At 39.5% G+C, this 16,727-nt stretch overlaps 1 pseudogene; it reads left to right on the top strand.

Moving 5' to 3' along the window:
- The first annotated feature begins 2,738 nt into the window (after window positions 1–2,738).
- Window positions 2,739–4,302, top strand: LOC143683287 (ribosomal RNA processing protein 1 homolog B pseudogene; annotated as a pseudogene).
- Window positions 4,303–16,727: the final 12,425 nt, after the last annotated feature.

The raw sequence follows: 16,727 nt of genomic DNA, 5'->3' as shown, positions 1-16,727 counted from the left end.
TCAACAGTACCACAGCACTACCAGGGACAACTAACTGGGGGAAGGTGGGAGGGACAAGTGATAAGGGGTAGGTTTGATTTGATAGTTGATGATGTTATGTTTGCCGGTTTTTCGTCGTTGTTGACCAGTGAAAATTGTCTAAAATTGAGGGTGCTGCTGATTGTACAACCAAAGATTTGGTAAGACGTGGTTTGCTTATTTTGGACATTATCCGTGATGTCCAATAGATGGAGAGAGCTGAAGGGTATACTGTAACTGAGAAGTACAATGGCAAATGGTGTTACATCTATATGATGGAACATGGTGCAGCTACAAAAAGGAGGGATGTCAAGAGACACATGATAAACTGAATAGACCTGGGGGACAATGGGCTGTGCAGAATAGGCCAGAAACAAATGAACAAATATGCTAAGGTCTCTCAGAAAATATTTAAAAGAAAATCAGAGCCTGGATTGTGGGCCCTTATCGTAGCCACATTTGGTCTGAATCTGTGAATATATTTCTGGATTCTGAGACAAAGAGGTATATGTGGACAGCTGGTATTTCCCTGGAACTTTGAGTAGCTCTGTGACACCTGGGTTCCAGAAATGTAGTGCTGCAGACCTGAAAGTTAACATAGCTATTTAGAATAACATTTGAAGTAACTAAGAAAGAGATCAGGCCTCAATTAAATGGTTAAACAAAATTGGTTTAAAATGGTTAAACAGATTGGTTAAAACAAAGCCAGTCTGGCTGGGTCTAAGGTAAATTAGAATGCAGGATAAAGGATGATAGTATATGTACTCTAGACCTTCAGCTGCTGTATGAGATCAAAGGCACAGAGGTTTGTTATGTCTAGAATCTAAATTTTCTGTTACACATAGTCCGAATCAGCCTGCCTGGATAGCTCAGTTAGACAGCCTGGCCTCCTGGAGTCCAGATTGGAATGAGGCCTTTTAATTCTCTATAGCTTGGTATAGTGCCAGGATATATCTCAGACTATGGTGGGCTGATAATTAAAAAATATTGGTAGAGTCCCTTAAGGATCCGAAGGGGGAAAAAAATGTGCATATTGAACTATTAAACTCCCCCATCTGAAAAACCACAGGTACCCTTCCAACCACTGGGGTCTCGCAAGAAAATAGGTCAAGCCCTGGATTTTGAGGTTTGCTCTTATGTTAGAAGTTAGAAGAGAAGGGAAAATCTGAAATGATGGAATGGTAGCTCATGACAAACTCTGGAATCTGTTCTGTAACTTGTATGCTTTGAAAGTTATTGCTTTTTTCTTTCTTTATTTTGTATGCATGTTGTGTTATACAATAAAAACATTAAAAAATAATACAAAAAGACTGTGGACCAGATATAGGCTTATAGATCACTAGTTAGAACTAATATTTTGTCTTCTTTTGACTAAAATCTGGAGGCAGTACAATGTGTTCAAGAAAGGAGATTCAAAGTCTATCTCTGACTTTGAACAGATGGTTTTAACTTTCTAAACCCAAGTTTTCTCTTCTGTAGAATGAGGATGGCAATGGTATCAGTATCAAGGAGGATTGTGGGATTAACTGAGGTCATGCATGGAAAAGCAATTAGCATGGGACCTACTACAAAGTCATTTCTTAATAAATCTTTAGTTTTTTCAACATTTTTTTTATTTGTGCAGTTAAGAAAGAGTTCTTAAATGCCTTCCACTGTGCTAGGTGATGGACTGGGGTACAGTGCTCACCCAAGTAGATATGGCCCTTGTCCTCATGTTGCTTATAGCCTAAAAGGGAAGATAGCAAAGTCATTATCAACAACAACGATAATACTAACAGTATGTGATAAGTATGATGACAGAGACAGAATAGTTCCTATGGTATTCCTAACCTGGGCAAGGAACACTAGGCAGTAGTGGCTTATAAGCTAAGCCCTATGCCCCTGTTTTCTCTACATATATTCATGTTTTTAAATGAATATTAACAGGCCTTTTCTAATGTTTGATGTCATCTCCTTTACATGAGGACTATACTATCATTGTAACTTCTTGGTCCCCAAGTTAAACTCCAGCACCCCATCCTATCAGCAGAGTCCTGCCATCACCTAAACTCCATATGGCCAAATATGTATATTTTATATATTTTAAATTATAAAATATAATGTATATACAAAAAAAGCAATAAATTTCAAAGCACATTTTAACAAGTAGTTATAGAACAGATTTCAAAGTTTGGTATGGGTTACAGTTTCAGGTTTTTCCTTCTAGCTGCTCCAAGACACTGGAGACTAAAAGGAAATATCAATATAATGATTCAGCAATCACACTCATTTGTTAAATCTGTTATAACTTTTCCTTCTCCTTTGATCCTTCTCTCAATCTTTAGGGATATTTGGGTTATGCCCATTCTAACTTTTTTTCATGTGGTAAAGGGGTGTCAACACTAAGGGACAGAGGGATGGAATTGGTTGATGCTCTTAGAGAGAATGGTACCTCTGGGTTTCAGGTCTTATCTGGCCTAGGAACCATCTGAAGGTTTTAGGTTTCTGAAAAGTAAGCTTAGTGAATGCTACTTTTGTAGGATCTCAGGTAGAGCATATGGCCAAATCTTAACCCCCACAAAGCCTTTATTCCCATCCAACTAGCTCTCCCTCCTAACTTTCTTCCTATTAAAATTAGCCACCTTCTGTAAAGGCATGGCCCTACCAGGCAAGGAGGTGGTGGCGGTGGGAAGCTGAGGAGATCATTGGCTGCATGGCTCCCGAATGCTCCAGCTCGTGCTATGGCCCCTGCCATGCATCTGGCAGAGATGCAGTTCGTGTAGAGGCTGGCATCCAATGAGAAAGGGCTCTGGGACCAGACGGTGAAGAAGCTGCACCAGTACATCAGCATGAAGACTCAGAGGCAGATGGGAAATTTCAGTCAAGAAGAACTTTTAAAGATATGAAAGGGCTCTTATATTGTATGTGGGTGCAATATGAGCATCTTCTCCAGGAGGAGCTAGTGAAGATGATTTCCCAACTTATCTATGTCATCGGACAACTCAGAGGCTCAAAACCTGTTCATTCAGACTTTTTGGCAAACCATGAATTGAGAATGGAAAGGATTAGACAGGCTTCACCTGGATAAGAACTATATGCTGATCCACCTGTTTCTGAGACAGTCCTTTGACGTTCTGAAGCAAAATGACTGGGAAGAAAACGGAATCAAGCTTTTTTCTAGACATCTTAATGAAGGCGCTCCTGCAATCTGAGAGTCCATCTCCTGATGGAGTGAAATTCCACTTCATTGACATCTAGTTGGACAAATATCCAAAGTGAGAGGAATAGAGCTTTGGGCAGACCAGAATCTCAAGTTTATTGATCCATTCTGCAAAATTGCTACCAAGACTAAGGTTAGGTTATACATTGGTGCAGACTACAGCTACAGGTGTTCTTGAAACAGTTAAATCAGTCTCCTTTTGTACCTGAAGAGATTGTAGAAGAACAGAAAATTCAAGCGAGTGTGACAGTGACCTCTCTGGAGTTGAGATATCTGAAAACAAGATGACATGGAGGAAAACAATCCATAAAAAGAAGACAGCACTGGGCAGTATCACTCAAGAAAAGACAGAATCAGTGCCGAGGGTGAGAAAGCAGATTGTGGCACCTTTGAAAACACTGGGTCACTTCTCCAGTTTGACTGTAAGGCTGTAGCTCATCTACTCCAGGAAATAACCAACAGGAAAAAGCACCTTGCCCTTCAATTGAAAGCATCTCTCAAAACTAATAAAAACAAATCCCAAGATCTTTCTGAAGCAGGCAGCATACCACAGCTCAGCTTTGCTGAGGACATTTCTGCCAATGAAGATGACCACACCATCAGTCAGAGAAGGCAGAAGAAAACAGGAAATAAGTTTTTCAAGAAAACCATCTCGAAAAAAGTGAAAGAAAACAAATTCTTTCTTACTGCAGAATAAGAAAGTGAAGACAGTATTCCAAAGAGAAAAGGAAAAAGAAAAAGAAGAATTCCCAGTCTGAAAATTTAGATTCAAGGGAAGAAGCCATGTGTGTATATCAGAACGGGAGTTGTGAGCCAGAGGTAAGCAAGAAGAAAGGCCAGAGGTGGGTGTGCCTAAGATCGGAGTGGGGACCTTCCCCAGCACTATGGAGGAGAGTGACTAGGCATATCCCCCAAGCATCCCCACACAAAACAAAAGCAAGCAACCAAGGAAGAAAAGCACAAGGGTCCAGGAAGGGATCATGGAATTACTAGTGTCACCTCTGGAAGACATGTTTCAGAGAGGCCCAAGCAGTGAACATTCTCAGGAACCTGCCACCAGTACTTCCCCAACGGATAGAGTCTGAAGCCTGAAAGGGAAGAAGAAACTCAAAGCTCTTCTGGTTCATGGCAGCAACCTTGCCCTGCTGACCCTGCCTTGGCTAGAGAAGGAAAGCCTTCTTCAGGCCCAGGTGAGAAAAGGGCTGGCCAAGGCTCCCTGCCTCTGTGCCTCAGACTAAAGGAATGGAAAAGAAAGCCCAGTAACCTTGATCTTTGTGACCTTTCTAATCAGAAAACTTCCGTCTTGAGGAAAAGAAGTCTAGGACTGTGGCAGTAATCATGGGGTGTCAGTCCCATACCACACTGGCTCTCTGGTTATTTTGTCTTTCTAATGATGCTTTAAACTGCATGTGGAGCTTCACTTACAGGCCCTGAGGTACCTGGAAATTTATCCATAAGGGTGATTCTCCATCAGCAATAATACCTTGGTTGTTCTGCAGGTAATCAGCTGGGGGATGCACACCTGGGGGGCTGGGGAAAGACGTACCTTCATCCTCAGGTTTTTCTTTCCCTCCACCTTTGCCTTGTTTCCTTCCCTATTTTCCTACCTCTAAGGCAAGGCCAAAATATCTCCAGTTAGTGGGCTCATGCCCCAATTGGTCCTCTTCAGAGCCACTGTCTCCAGAGCTGGCAAGGCCTGTGGTGATGAACCTGAGTTCCCCACCCCCCTTCATCTATTAATGTGGTGTATTAATTGACTGATTTTCTTATATTGAACCACTCTTTCATTGCTGGGTTAAATCCCACTTTGTCATGATGCGTAATCCTTTTTGTGTGCTGTTGGATTTGGCTTGCTAGTAGTTTGTTGAGGATTTTTGCCACTATATTCATAGGGATATTGATGAATGTCTTTCTATGGCTTTATTTTATTGTGATAATGCTGGCCTTATAGACTGAGCTAAGAAGTTGTCTTGGTTTGCTAAAGTGGCCAGAATGTGATACCAGAAACGGACCAGCTTTTCGAAAGGGAATTTATTAAGTTGCAAGTTTACAGTTCTAAGTCCGTGAAAATGTCCAAATTAAGGCACCAATAAGAAGTTACCTTCACTCAAGAAACGCTGATACCATCCAGAACACCTCTGTCACCTGGGAAGGTACACAGCAACATCTGCTAGCTTTCTCTCCTCATTTCATAAGGCTTCCCTGGGGGCTTTTTCTTTCTGTATCTCCAGAGATCTCTGGCTGTGTGGGTTCTGTCAACTGTAACTTTTCTCCAAAATGGTTCCCTCTTAAAGTACTCTGGTAAGCAATCCCACCTTGAATGAGTGGAGTAACAGCTCCATGGAAGCCCTTAATCAAAAGTAACCACCCACAATTGGGTGGGTCACATCTCCATGGACACAATAAAAAGGATCCCATCAGCAATATTGAATGAAGATTAAATATGATTTTTCTGGGGGTGCACAATAGCTTCAAACTGGCACGGAAATGTTCCCTCTTTAATTTTTAAAATTAAACTCTAATTAAATTAGGGTTTGAGAAGGATTGGTATCCATTCTTCTTTGAGCATTTGGTAAAATTCACCTGTGAAGCCATTTGGTCTTAAGCTTTTCTTCGTTGGGAGGTTCTTGATTACTGATTCAAACTCTACCTGTTATTAGTCTGTGAGACTTTCTATTTCTTTTTGACTCACTTTAGGTAATTTGTATATTTCTGTCCATTTCATCTAGGTTGTCTAATTTGTTGACATTCAATTGTTCATAGAATACCCTTAAAAATCCTTTTTAATTCTGCAAGGTCGGTAGTAATGTCCCCACTTTCATTTCTGATTTTGCTTATTTGTATCCTCTGTCTTTTTGTCTTTGTCAGTCTAGCTAAAGGTTTATCTTATTGATATTTTCAAAAAACCAACTCTGGTTTCATTGATTCTCTTCATGGCTTTTCTGTTCTCTATTTCATTTATCTCTGCTCTAATCTTTATTCTTTCCTTTCTTCTGCTCACTCACCTTGTGTTTTGCTTTCTTTTCTTGTTCTAGTTCCTTTGGGTGTGAGGTTAGGTGGTGGTTTGACATCTTCTTTTTCTTTATTTTATTTTTGGCTTTATAAAGGGGGAATTTATTAAGATGTAAGTTTACAGTTCTAAGGCCATGAAAATGTCCCAGTTAAAGCAAACTATAGAAATGGCCAATCTAAGGCATTCAGGGGAAGATACCTTGGTTCCTGAAGGCTGATGATGTTCAGGGTTTCTCTCTCAAGTGGAGAGGCACATGGCAAACATGGTGACATCTGCTAGCTTTCTCTCCAGGCTTCTTGTTTCATGAAGCTCCCCCAGGGGCATTTTCCTTCTTCATCTCCAAAGGTCTCTGGCTGCATGGGCTCTTGTGGTTCTCATGGCTCATAGCTCTTTCCAAAATGTTTCCTTTTTTAAAGGATTCCAGAAAACTAATCAAGACCCACCTGGAATTAGAGGGAGTTACATCTCCCTCTAATCAAAGGTTAATACCCACAATTGGGTGTGTCACAATTCTATGGAGATAATCTGATCAAGTTTTCAGCCTATAGTGCCAAATAGGGGTTGAAAGAAAAGGCTGCCTCCACAAGATGGATGAGGATAAAAACATGGCTTTTACAGGGAAATTATCCTTTCGAACTGACACATTCCACCCTCTGGATCCTAAAAAATACATGTTTTTCCTATGTACAAAATACATCCACTCCATCGCAATATCACAAAAACCTTAAACAATTTCATTAACAAGACAAATGCAATACAAGGTTAAAACTAGAACAAAGTTTCATCCTAGTCTGTTACAGGTATGGTCAATTCTAAAAATCCTCCTCTGGCTTTGGAATTCTAAAAATTCAGAACAAGTTATTTGCTGCCAACATACAAAGGAGGGACAGTCATAGGGTAAATATCCCATTTCCAAAGGGAGAAATTGGAAGGAACACAGGGGTCACTGGACCCAAGCAGTTTATGAAATCTGCAGGGCAAACTCTATTAGATTTCAAAGTCTGTAAATCATTTATCTTCAGGGCTTTAGAAAGCGCTGTCCCACCCTTTCTAAGAGCCTACATAGTGGCCCACCACTCTCCAAATACAACCTTTGGGGACACTGGGGAGACCACCTTTTTCTTGGTTCTATCTTCTTCAAGAATCAGGGCTGCACCAAGGCTCTCTGCCATCTCCAGGTCACATGCTCAACCCCTCCATGTGGTGGCAGTCAATCTCTCCCCAGTCCCCAAGGAACATGCTCCACCTTCTCCAAGGCCTAAGGTGACACAACTCTTCAAGGTGGAAGGCCCATCCTCTGTTTTTGGGGCAAACTCAGCCTTTCCACATGCTTTCTTGTGGGTCTGCTCTCCTGGCCCAAGACTTCTTGTGAAGTCTTTTTTAATGAAAGCATTTGGCTCTTGTACTTTTGGTGTCATATCTAAGAAATTGCCTATTTCAAGGTCACAAATATTTAAACCTGTTTTCTTTTAAGGGTTTTTAGTTTTGGCTCCTATATGGAAGTTTTTGAGCCATTTTGGTTAATTTTGTATATGATGTGAATAGCGGTCCACATTTTTGCTTTTGCATGTGATTATCCAGTTGTCCCAGTACCATTTGTTGAAAAGACTGTTCTTTCCCCATTGAATTGTTTTAGCACCATTGTTGAAAGTCAATTTTCATAAGTATATGGGTTTATTTCTGGATTCAATTTTATTCCATTGATCATATGTCTCTCCTTATGCCAGTACCACATTGTCTTTGTTATTTTAGTTTTGCAGCAAGTTTTAAAAATGGTATATGTGAGTCTTTCATCCTTATTCTTTCTTCCTGAGAGTGTTTTGCTATTCTGAATCCCTTGAATTTGCATTTGAATTCTAGGTTCAGCTTTGCAATTTCTGCCAAAAAGCCAGCTGGAGTTTTGATAAGCATCACATTGAATGGGTAGATCAGTCAGGGAGTATTGTGTTCTTTACAATATTAAGGCTTGCAACTCATGAAGATGGATGTTGTTCCATTTAGTCCTCTTTAATTTCTTTAAAAAAAATGCTTTGTAGTTTTTGGGATATGAGCCTGGCACTTCTTTTGTTAAATATATTCCTATGTATTTAAATACTAAATACTTAAGTATTTCTTTGATGCTTTTGTAAATGGAATTGTTTTTTTAACTTCACTTTTGGATCATTCATTGCTAGTATAGAGAAATACAATTTATTTGTGTATATTGATTTGTATCCTGCAAACTTGCTGAACTCTTGTTTAGCCTGGTTTAATCATGGATTCCTTAAGATATACTATATATGAGATCATGCCATCTACAAAGAGACATAGTTTACTTCTTCCTTTCAAACCTTTTATTTCTTGTTCTTGCCTAATTGTCCTGGTTAGAACATCCACTATATTGCAGAATAGAAATGATTAATAGGACATCCTTGTCTTGATCTACCTCTTGAGAGGAAAGCTTTCAATCTTTCACCATTAAGTCTGATGTTAGCTGTGGAGTTTTCATCAGTTTGAAAGAGTTATAGTCTACTCCTAGTTGGTAGAGTGTTTCTGGTATGAAATGGTCTTAGATTTTGTCAAATGTTTTTTCTGCATCTGTTGAGATAATCATGTGAGTTTTGTCCTTTATTCTATTGATAAAGTGAATTACATTGATCGACTTTTATATGTTAAATCAAACATATTCCAAGGATAATTCTCATTTGGCCATGGTATATAAACCTTTCTATATGTTGCTGAATTCATTTTGCTAATATTTTGTTGAAAATCTTTGCATCTATAATCCTAAAAGATATTGGTTGGTAATTTGTTTCCTTGTGATACTTTGTCTAGTTTTGGTGTCAAGGTGAAACCATCCTCTTCTGTTTCTTAGACAAGTTTGTGAAAGATTAGTTTTACTTCTTCTTTTGTCAATTTTGTGGATATTTTCAAAATCAACTTAAAATTTATTATCTCTATTGTTTTTCTATTTCCTATTAATTTACCTTTATTTTAGTTTTTATTATTTCCTTTTTTTCTGCTAGTTTGCCCATTTTTTTCTACTTTCTATAGTAGGAGTTTAGCTTATTGAGATTTTTTTTTTTTTTCACATGGGCAGGCACCAGGAATCCGACCCATCTCCAGCATGGCAGGCCAGAACTCTGCCTGCTGAGTCACTGTGACCCTCCTGAGATCTTTTTAAATATAGCTTTGGCAGTTGATGGTTTGATTATAACATAGTGTGGTGTGGGTCTATTTGGGTTTATCTTATCTGGTGTTCATTGAGCATCTTGGATGTATATATTCATGTCGTTCATTAAATTTGGGAACTTTTCTGCCCTTACTTCTTTGACCATTCTCTCTTCCCCATTCTCTCTTTTCTTTCTGGGACTCCTATAATATGTTTATAGGTATGCTTAATGGTGTCCCACAGATTCCTCAGGCTCTGTTCACTTTTCTTCATTCTTTCTTCTTTCTGCTCCTCAGACTAAATGATTTCATTAGGCTTATCTTCAAGTTCACTGACTCTTTCTTCTGCCAGCTTCAGTCTGCAGCTGAGCCTCTCTAGAGAATTTTTAATTCCTGTTAATATGGTCTTCAGCTCTGTTTAGTTCCTTTTCATAATTTCCATTCTTCTATTAATATTCAGTTTGTGTTCATGTCATTTTCCTGATACCCTTTAGTAGTTTGCCCATGTTTTTCTTTTAGCTCTGTGAGCATATTTAGGACCAGTATTTAAAACTTTGTCTGGAATGCCCTAGGTCTGTTCCTCATCATTGATGGATTCTAATCCTTCAGTCTTCTTTACCAAAGCCGTACTTCCTGTTTCTCTGTATGTTTTGTAATCTTTTCTTGAAAGCTGGAAATTTTGATATTTTAGTGTGTTATCACTGGAATTTAGACTCTGAAGCATCTATTCCTTAAGCTTATACCCAGCTAGTGTTATGATAGAGATTTCCTTGACATTGAATGTCAAGAGCTAATGATGAAGGGAAGGAGGAAGAAGAAGATGAAAAGGAAGAAAAGAAGGCAGGAAAGGGAAAAGAGGAAAGGCAGGGAAGGGAAAGGAGGAAAGGCAGGGAAGGGAAAGGAGGAAAGGCATGGAAGGAAAAGAAGAAAAGAAAGAAAGAGAGAGAGAAAGGAAGAAATGAAGGAAAAAGAGAAAGGAAGGAAGGAAAGAATGAATGAAAGAAAGAAAAATATTTTTCCCAGTCTTTGAAATTGTGCATGTGCTTTCCTTCAGGACTTATCCATACAAAGAATTTGGAGGTCAAAGCATACGGGGCTCGTAGATCCTCTCTGTGCATGCCTCTTATCTTTGACAAGAGCTAGTGACCCTAGGAATTTTTCTGATTACACAGATATGAACATCCCCTCTTTCCTCAGAGTCCCAGACATAGCACAGTATGTTCTACAGCCATCAGCCCTTGCCCCAGGCAGCACAAATTGATTTCTCTATCACAGGATTCTGTAGGAGAACACTGTAATTGCCTTCTTCATGCAGGGCAAGTTCTGGGTAGCTAGTCCCTCAAGCCACCACTGGAGATTGGGCTAAATATAGATGCTTCCACTATGAGCCAAAGTTTACTCTGCTCCCTCTAGAATCAGGACCAGGGGTGCACACTGGGAGCATAGGTGGATCTATGTCAAGCCAGTGAGGGTTGTGGGAGGAACCAGCAAGAATGTCACTGGCACCTACTGCTTTTAAGAGGCATTTTTCTTGATTCAGCACTCATCCTGTTACTGTGATCCTATAACCATTTTCTGGAGCTTTAGAAAAATGTGGGGTTTTTTTTGCCAGTTCTTTCTGGTTTTTCAAAGCTTCTGTAGGGGGGTGGAGCCTTGAAGCATCTCATTCTGCCATCTTCATCTGGGCCTAAGTAACTATGATTTGATCTAAATTGTGATTTGATTAACTAGTGTTATGATTGTATGAGATTTATATCTCCCAGTGTATTAGTAGCTTACATAAAACTTGTATGATCCATTTTATATAAATAAAAGCACAATAAATGTTTTTGAAGGTTCATCACTGCTTAATTAGGTCTTTTTCCTTTTTTTTGTGGGTGTGTGTGTGGCCATATCTAAGCATTATTTGATGCTGAGTCCTTGGTCAGGAATAGATCCTATAAATATAATACAGTTCCTATGGGGAATGTCAAAATAATGAACTAAGCTGCAAGACAATAAAAGTATTTATTTGGGGTCATAAAATTGCAATTTTGTTACTGGACAAAGAGAGTGAGTTCTCTGCCAGATGTGCTCAATGACCAATTCCTGAGATACCAGGGTTTCAAAGAGAGAAAAACTTTATTTTTAGGTGGAAAGCAGGAGATCAGATGGCTTATCAGCCCAAAAATCTGTCTCCCTGAACTGCAGTAATTCTGAAAGTTTATCATATCAAAAGATGGGCAGATTTTGGCATAAGCACAATGGCTACAGATAACTTAATTAGAGGTGATCTAATTATTGAGCATGCGCAAATTGATTACATGTTTAGTCACAAAAAGTATGTAAGAAAATAGCAGCCTTAATATGACGATGGGCATGATTTTTGGTATTTTAATGAGGCAAAGGCAACTTATAAGTTAAAGTCTAAGCTACTATGGTGGTAGGGCCCAATTTGGTTAGATTCGGTTTGGGTCATCAAGAGAACTTTGGAATTAGGGTAGATTTGTTCTGGGCTGGCCCAAGGCCTTTGATTAATAGACATTAGGGGCTGCTTTAGTGATCATAAGATTCCAAAGTAAAAAAAAAAAAAAAAACAGATAAAATGGGTACAAAGTTTTCACAATCACAAGGACACAAGATAAAGGTTATACAATCATTAACAGAGATCAAGGCAGCTGAATTATGTTCAGAGAGTTCAGGTACTTCCCTCTGCCTACTCTAATGTACCAGAAAGAAAAAAAGGAATATCTATATAATATCTCAGTAATCATAGTTATCCCTTAAATTCTAACTTCTCAGTAAAAGTTTGGGAAGCTCAGATTTAAGTAGCAACCCAAATCATGTCATTTCCAGACAAGGGTTTTTAAGGGAAAAAAAGATCACACAAGATGTTTATGGTTGGTGGTTATTTGGGGTACTCCAATTGTCTTTCAGATTAGATTGGTTAACTGAATTTTTTATCTTGTGGTTTGCTGATGATGTCATATGTCCTTAGAGAGGCTTTGTATAATGTGAAAGTTTGTGATCTTTGACTAAAGTATGAAAAGTATGAATGAGTAATCTCCAGGGTGATCTCCCAAGTCCATTTGAAATCTCAGCCATAGAAACTCTCTTTTGTTTTATTTATTTTAGCAGGAAATATGTTCTAGTTTATTAAACCTTCTTTGGAACATAGTCTTTAGAACTACATTATCATAAAAACCTGGAATTCCACTTATGTGTTGAGCCAGTGCTTAGGTGTCTGGAAGCAGCCTATTCCTTTAAGGCCTCTGCCTGTTAATCTTTAATTTTATTGCACAAACCTCTCTGCAGTTGGACCTTTTTATTTATCTGCCAAAATGATCTCTAATTTTGTGCGTATTTGTTTTTTCTTTGGCCTAGCCCTTGCTTTGTATAGCATTTTCAAAAACTAAGTCTTTATCTTGGCCCAGACCCTCTTTTTGTGAAATTCCACCTGAGAAGCATGAAAAATGGATCAGCACAGATGTGGGGGATATCCCATTGCTGAGAAAGCCCTGAACAAAAGACTCTGCTCTTTTATGGGAATGGGGAGGGGGGGGGGGGAGCCGAGGAAGAAGAGCTAGAAATGGAAAAGCATCAGCAAAGAAAAGGGCTTCCAGGTCTCTCCTTCCTCACCCCCACTGATAAAGGCATTTTAAGAATGTGGTTTAGTTCCTGATAAGGGTGCCTGGGGTAGGAATGCAGATATGTACTAGAGCATGACCAGATGGGAGGAGGAGATATCTGAATCCTTGACCCCAATTTCCTTCAGAAACAGCAATGCACTGTCTGCATACCAAGTTTGGTGAGGGCAGCCTTCCCTCATCCCCTACCTCCCCCACCCCCACCCCATTCATGAGGCCTGTCAGACAAAGCTTTGTAGTGGTCTATGTTTGGGCCTGGAAAACCACATAGTTTTTTGGCAAGGAGCAGACTCCTCAGGAAGCCTCTCCCAGCAGTTCAGGCTATCCCCAACCCCTACCATAATCAACCACTTCAGCCCCAGAGGCTGAGATTTTTGCAGTTGGAGCCAGGCTTGCACATACACTTGCTTTTGATTCATACAAACCTGTGCATACTCTGTGATGATGGTGGTGATGATGGTAGTGACCATTTTGACTAATTATGTACAATTTTATACATATTTTCTAATTTAAATCTAATAGTAACTTAGTGAGATAGATATTACCATCTCTGTTTCATAGATAAGAATTAGGCTCAGAGATATTAAGCAACTCTCCCAAGCTTGCTTAGATGGTTATCACATGGCTGAGCTGGGTTTTGAATGGAGAACTCTCAAGACTACATTCTTCACGAAATGTATAATTGTGTAATTACCATAAGTGATGAGGTGCAGGCATAAACTAAGCTAATACAGACAATCAAAACTAGGTTATGCTAGACTGTCCTAGACTATGCCATGTGAATTCATGTACTATTAAAATACGATGTTATTGTGCTAGTTTGAAAATGTTATGTACCCCAGAAAAGCCATGTTTTTCTTAATCCGATCTTATGGGGGCAGACCTATTGTTTAGGGTGGAAAGCTTTGATTAGACTGTTTCCATGGAGATTGACCCACTCAATTGGGGGTGTGATCTTTTGATTAGACTACCTCCTTGGAGATGTGACACACCCAATTGTAAGTGTGACCTTTTGATTAGATGAAGATGTGACTCTGCCCAGTCAAGGTGAGTGTTGATTAGTTTACCGTAGTCCTTAAGAGAGCCAACACAGGGAAACATTTAGGAGAAAGCTTAGACACAGACATTTGGAAATGCAGAAGTCCCAGGAGATGCCAAGAGATGAGAAAAGCAACAGAAGCTAGACAGGAACCAGAGCCCAACAGATGTTACCATGTGCCTTCAATGAGATGCTAAGTTAAGTGATGAAACCCAGTTTTGCCCCAGAGGAGCCAAGTCAGAGCCCACAGATGCTTAGAGAGGAAGCCACTGGAATCAGAGGCACAAAGCAATGAACCATGAGCAAGGACCTCAGACATTAGCCATGTGCCTTCCCAGCTGACAGAGGTGTCCCAGACACCATTGCTCTTTCTTGAGTCATGGTATCTTTCTCGGAATGCTTTAGTTTGGACATTTTTATGGCCTTAGAACTGTAAATGTGCAAATTCATAAATCTCCTTTATTAAAGTCAACCCATTTCTAATATATTGCATTCTGGCAGCATAAATAAAGTAAAACAGCTATGTAGCTCAACAGACAAAGGCAGTGGATTCTTTCGCCCAGTGAAATTAATGATCAATTCTTGAGACACCAGAGTTTCACAGAAAGAAAAGGTTGATTACTAGGTGTGTAGCAGGAGAACAGACAGCCTAGTGGCCCCAAAATCTGTCTCCCCAAGTTTAGGAGTTTCAAGAGTTTATGGATTCTAACAAGGGGGGATGAGGTCATTATGATTTCAAATAGCAAGTTTATCATGGTTAGGGACATGTGTCAACTTGGCCAAGTTGTGGTACCTGTTTGTCTGATTGGGCAAGTGCTGGCCTGTCTGTTGCAATGAGGACATTTCATAGGATTAGGTCATGATCACGTCAGCTGCATCCACAACTGGTTACATTTGTAATCAGCCAAAGGGGAGTGTCTTCTACAATTAGTGATGCTAAATCTAATCACGGGAAGCCTTTTAAGGAGGATTCAGAGGAGACAGGTCCTATTCCTGCTTCGGCTGGTGAGCCTCTCCTGTGGAGTTCGTCCAGACCATCCATCGGAGTCGTCGGCTTCACAGCCTGCCCTGTGGATATTGGACTCTGCGTTCCTGTGGTCGCGTGGGACACTTTAATAAATTTTATATTTGCAAGTGTTCCCTGTTGATTCTGTTTCTCTGGAGAACCCTAATACATCTTGGTACCAGAAGTGGTTCTTAAGAAACAGAATCTTAAAAATGGGTTTTTATGAATGGTTTTCTACTCTGACTGGACTCAGAGACACTAAGGACTCTGATTCCCATAATCAGAATGACACTCCCAATCCGTGGAGTGAGTTGGCAAAGGAGATAGTCAAAATATCATCATTCGATTCTCCTAATGCTTCACTTGTACAAAGCCAGACGCTGGGGGATAATGTTTTTGACACGTTTACAAAGTTTTGTAGAAATAAGAATTATAGAGATGTTGGTTGGTTGTTGTTAGATACACTGGCTACATTAAGGGGTGAAAGGGATGGGCTTAAGGCTTCAAACGAGAAGCTTAAGCACCGTCTGAAAGATCTAGACGTTTCTATGAGTATTCTGAAGGAAAATCTTATTTCCTGTAGCCATAGACTTGAGATCTCTGAAAATCAGACTCAGAATCTTACTGTTAGAGTAGCAACTTTACAACGTAAACTGAGATCTCAGTCTTGCATTGTTGCTTCCTATTGAAACGGAGCTCGAAGGATATTAAGGAATGATGAGAAAAAAAGAAAGGAAGAAAGAGAGAAAGACACAGACGGGCTCAGGGGGTCTGAAGCTTGAGTTTACTTCAGACAGACTTCAGACAACTTTATTCTCAACCAGATCTTAGTTATATACCACAGGAGGTCAATAGATATGCAGGCATTTCCTGAGGGAGCAAGATTCTTATCTCACAGTGTTCTTCATACTTAACATAACTGTTTTGGGTAAACATTCTCTTCCTCCCAGACTGCTCTACATAACAATCTCCACAGTTTACCGCTGCCATCCCAAGGCCAGCAGCTTGCAACAAATTCTGTAGGTCTTGCTTTAAACTCTTGGCTTCTACATTTCCCCCTTTTTATTTTATAAGCTGAGGAAAACAAGAATCACCTTTTTAGGGTGACTATAAGCAGAGGTGACCGCACCTGTCTTAGGTTGCCCTTAGGCTCTGAAGGGTCTTACCCGTCATTGGCTGCCAGTCAAGCTCTCTGACTTTGATTCAGGAGGGAGCCAACGAGTTTTTGCAAGAATCACCTTTTTCTTTGTTGTTAAACACAGCTGAGGAGGAAGCGAAGTATAAACAGCCTCAAACCTAAGATTTTTTAGCTCTTGGGTAAGTGATTGTGTAACATTACTTTCATAGGCTATATGTAGATTATTCTAATTTACATTCTAATACCCCTTTTTTGTAATTCTAAGATATCAGGACTTAAACTATCTGAAAGCCTTAAAAGATGCCTATTCCCTTTTTCCATTCTATTTCAAACAAGCCATATGTTAAAAGAGGGTAATACAAAAACTGCTCTTATTCCTTTTACACTTTAAACTTTGTAAAAAATTTAAATTATACATTTGATCTCCAATATGAACCAATGTCATTTCTATATTATTTAGTCCATTATTAGTTTGATCATCAATGAGATTGTCTATGCCACAGTTCATTGGTGTTTTTCTAACAATGCTGCATCTGTA

The sequence above is a fragment of the Tamandua tetradactyla genome, chromosome 5 (assembly GCF_023851605.1).
Source record: "Tamandua tetradactyla isolate mTamTet1 chromosome 5, mTamTet1.pri, whole genome shotgun sequence".
Classification (NCBI taxonomy): Eukaryota; Metazoa; Chordata; class Mammalia; order Pilosa; family Myrmecophagidae; genus Tamandua; species Tamandua tetradactyla.
Note: the sequence above shows the minus strand (reverse complement) of the source record. Positions and strands in the feature narration are given on the sequence as shown.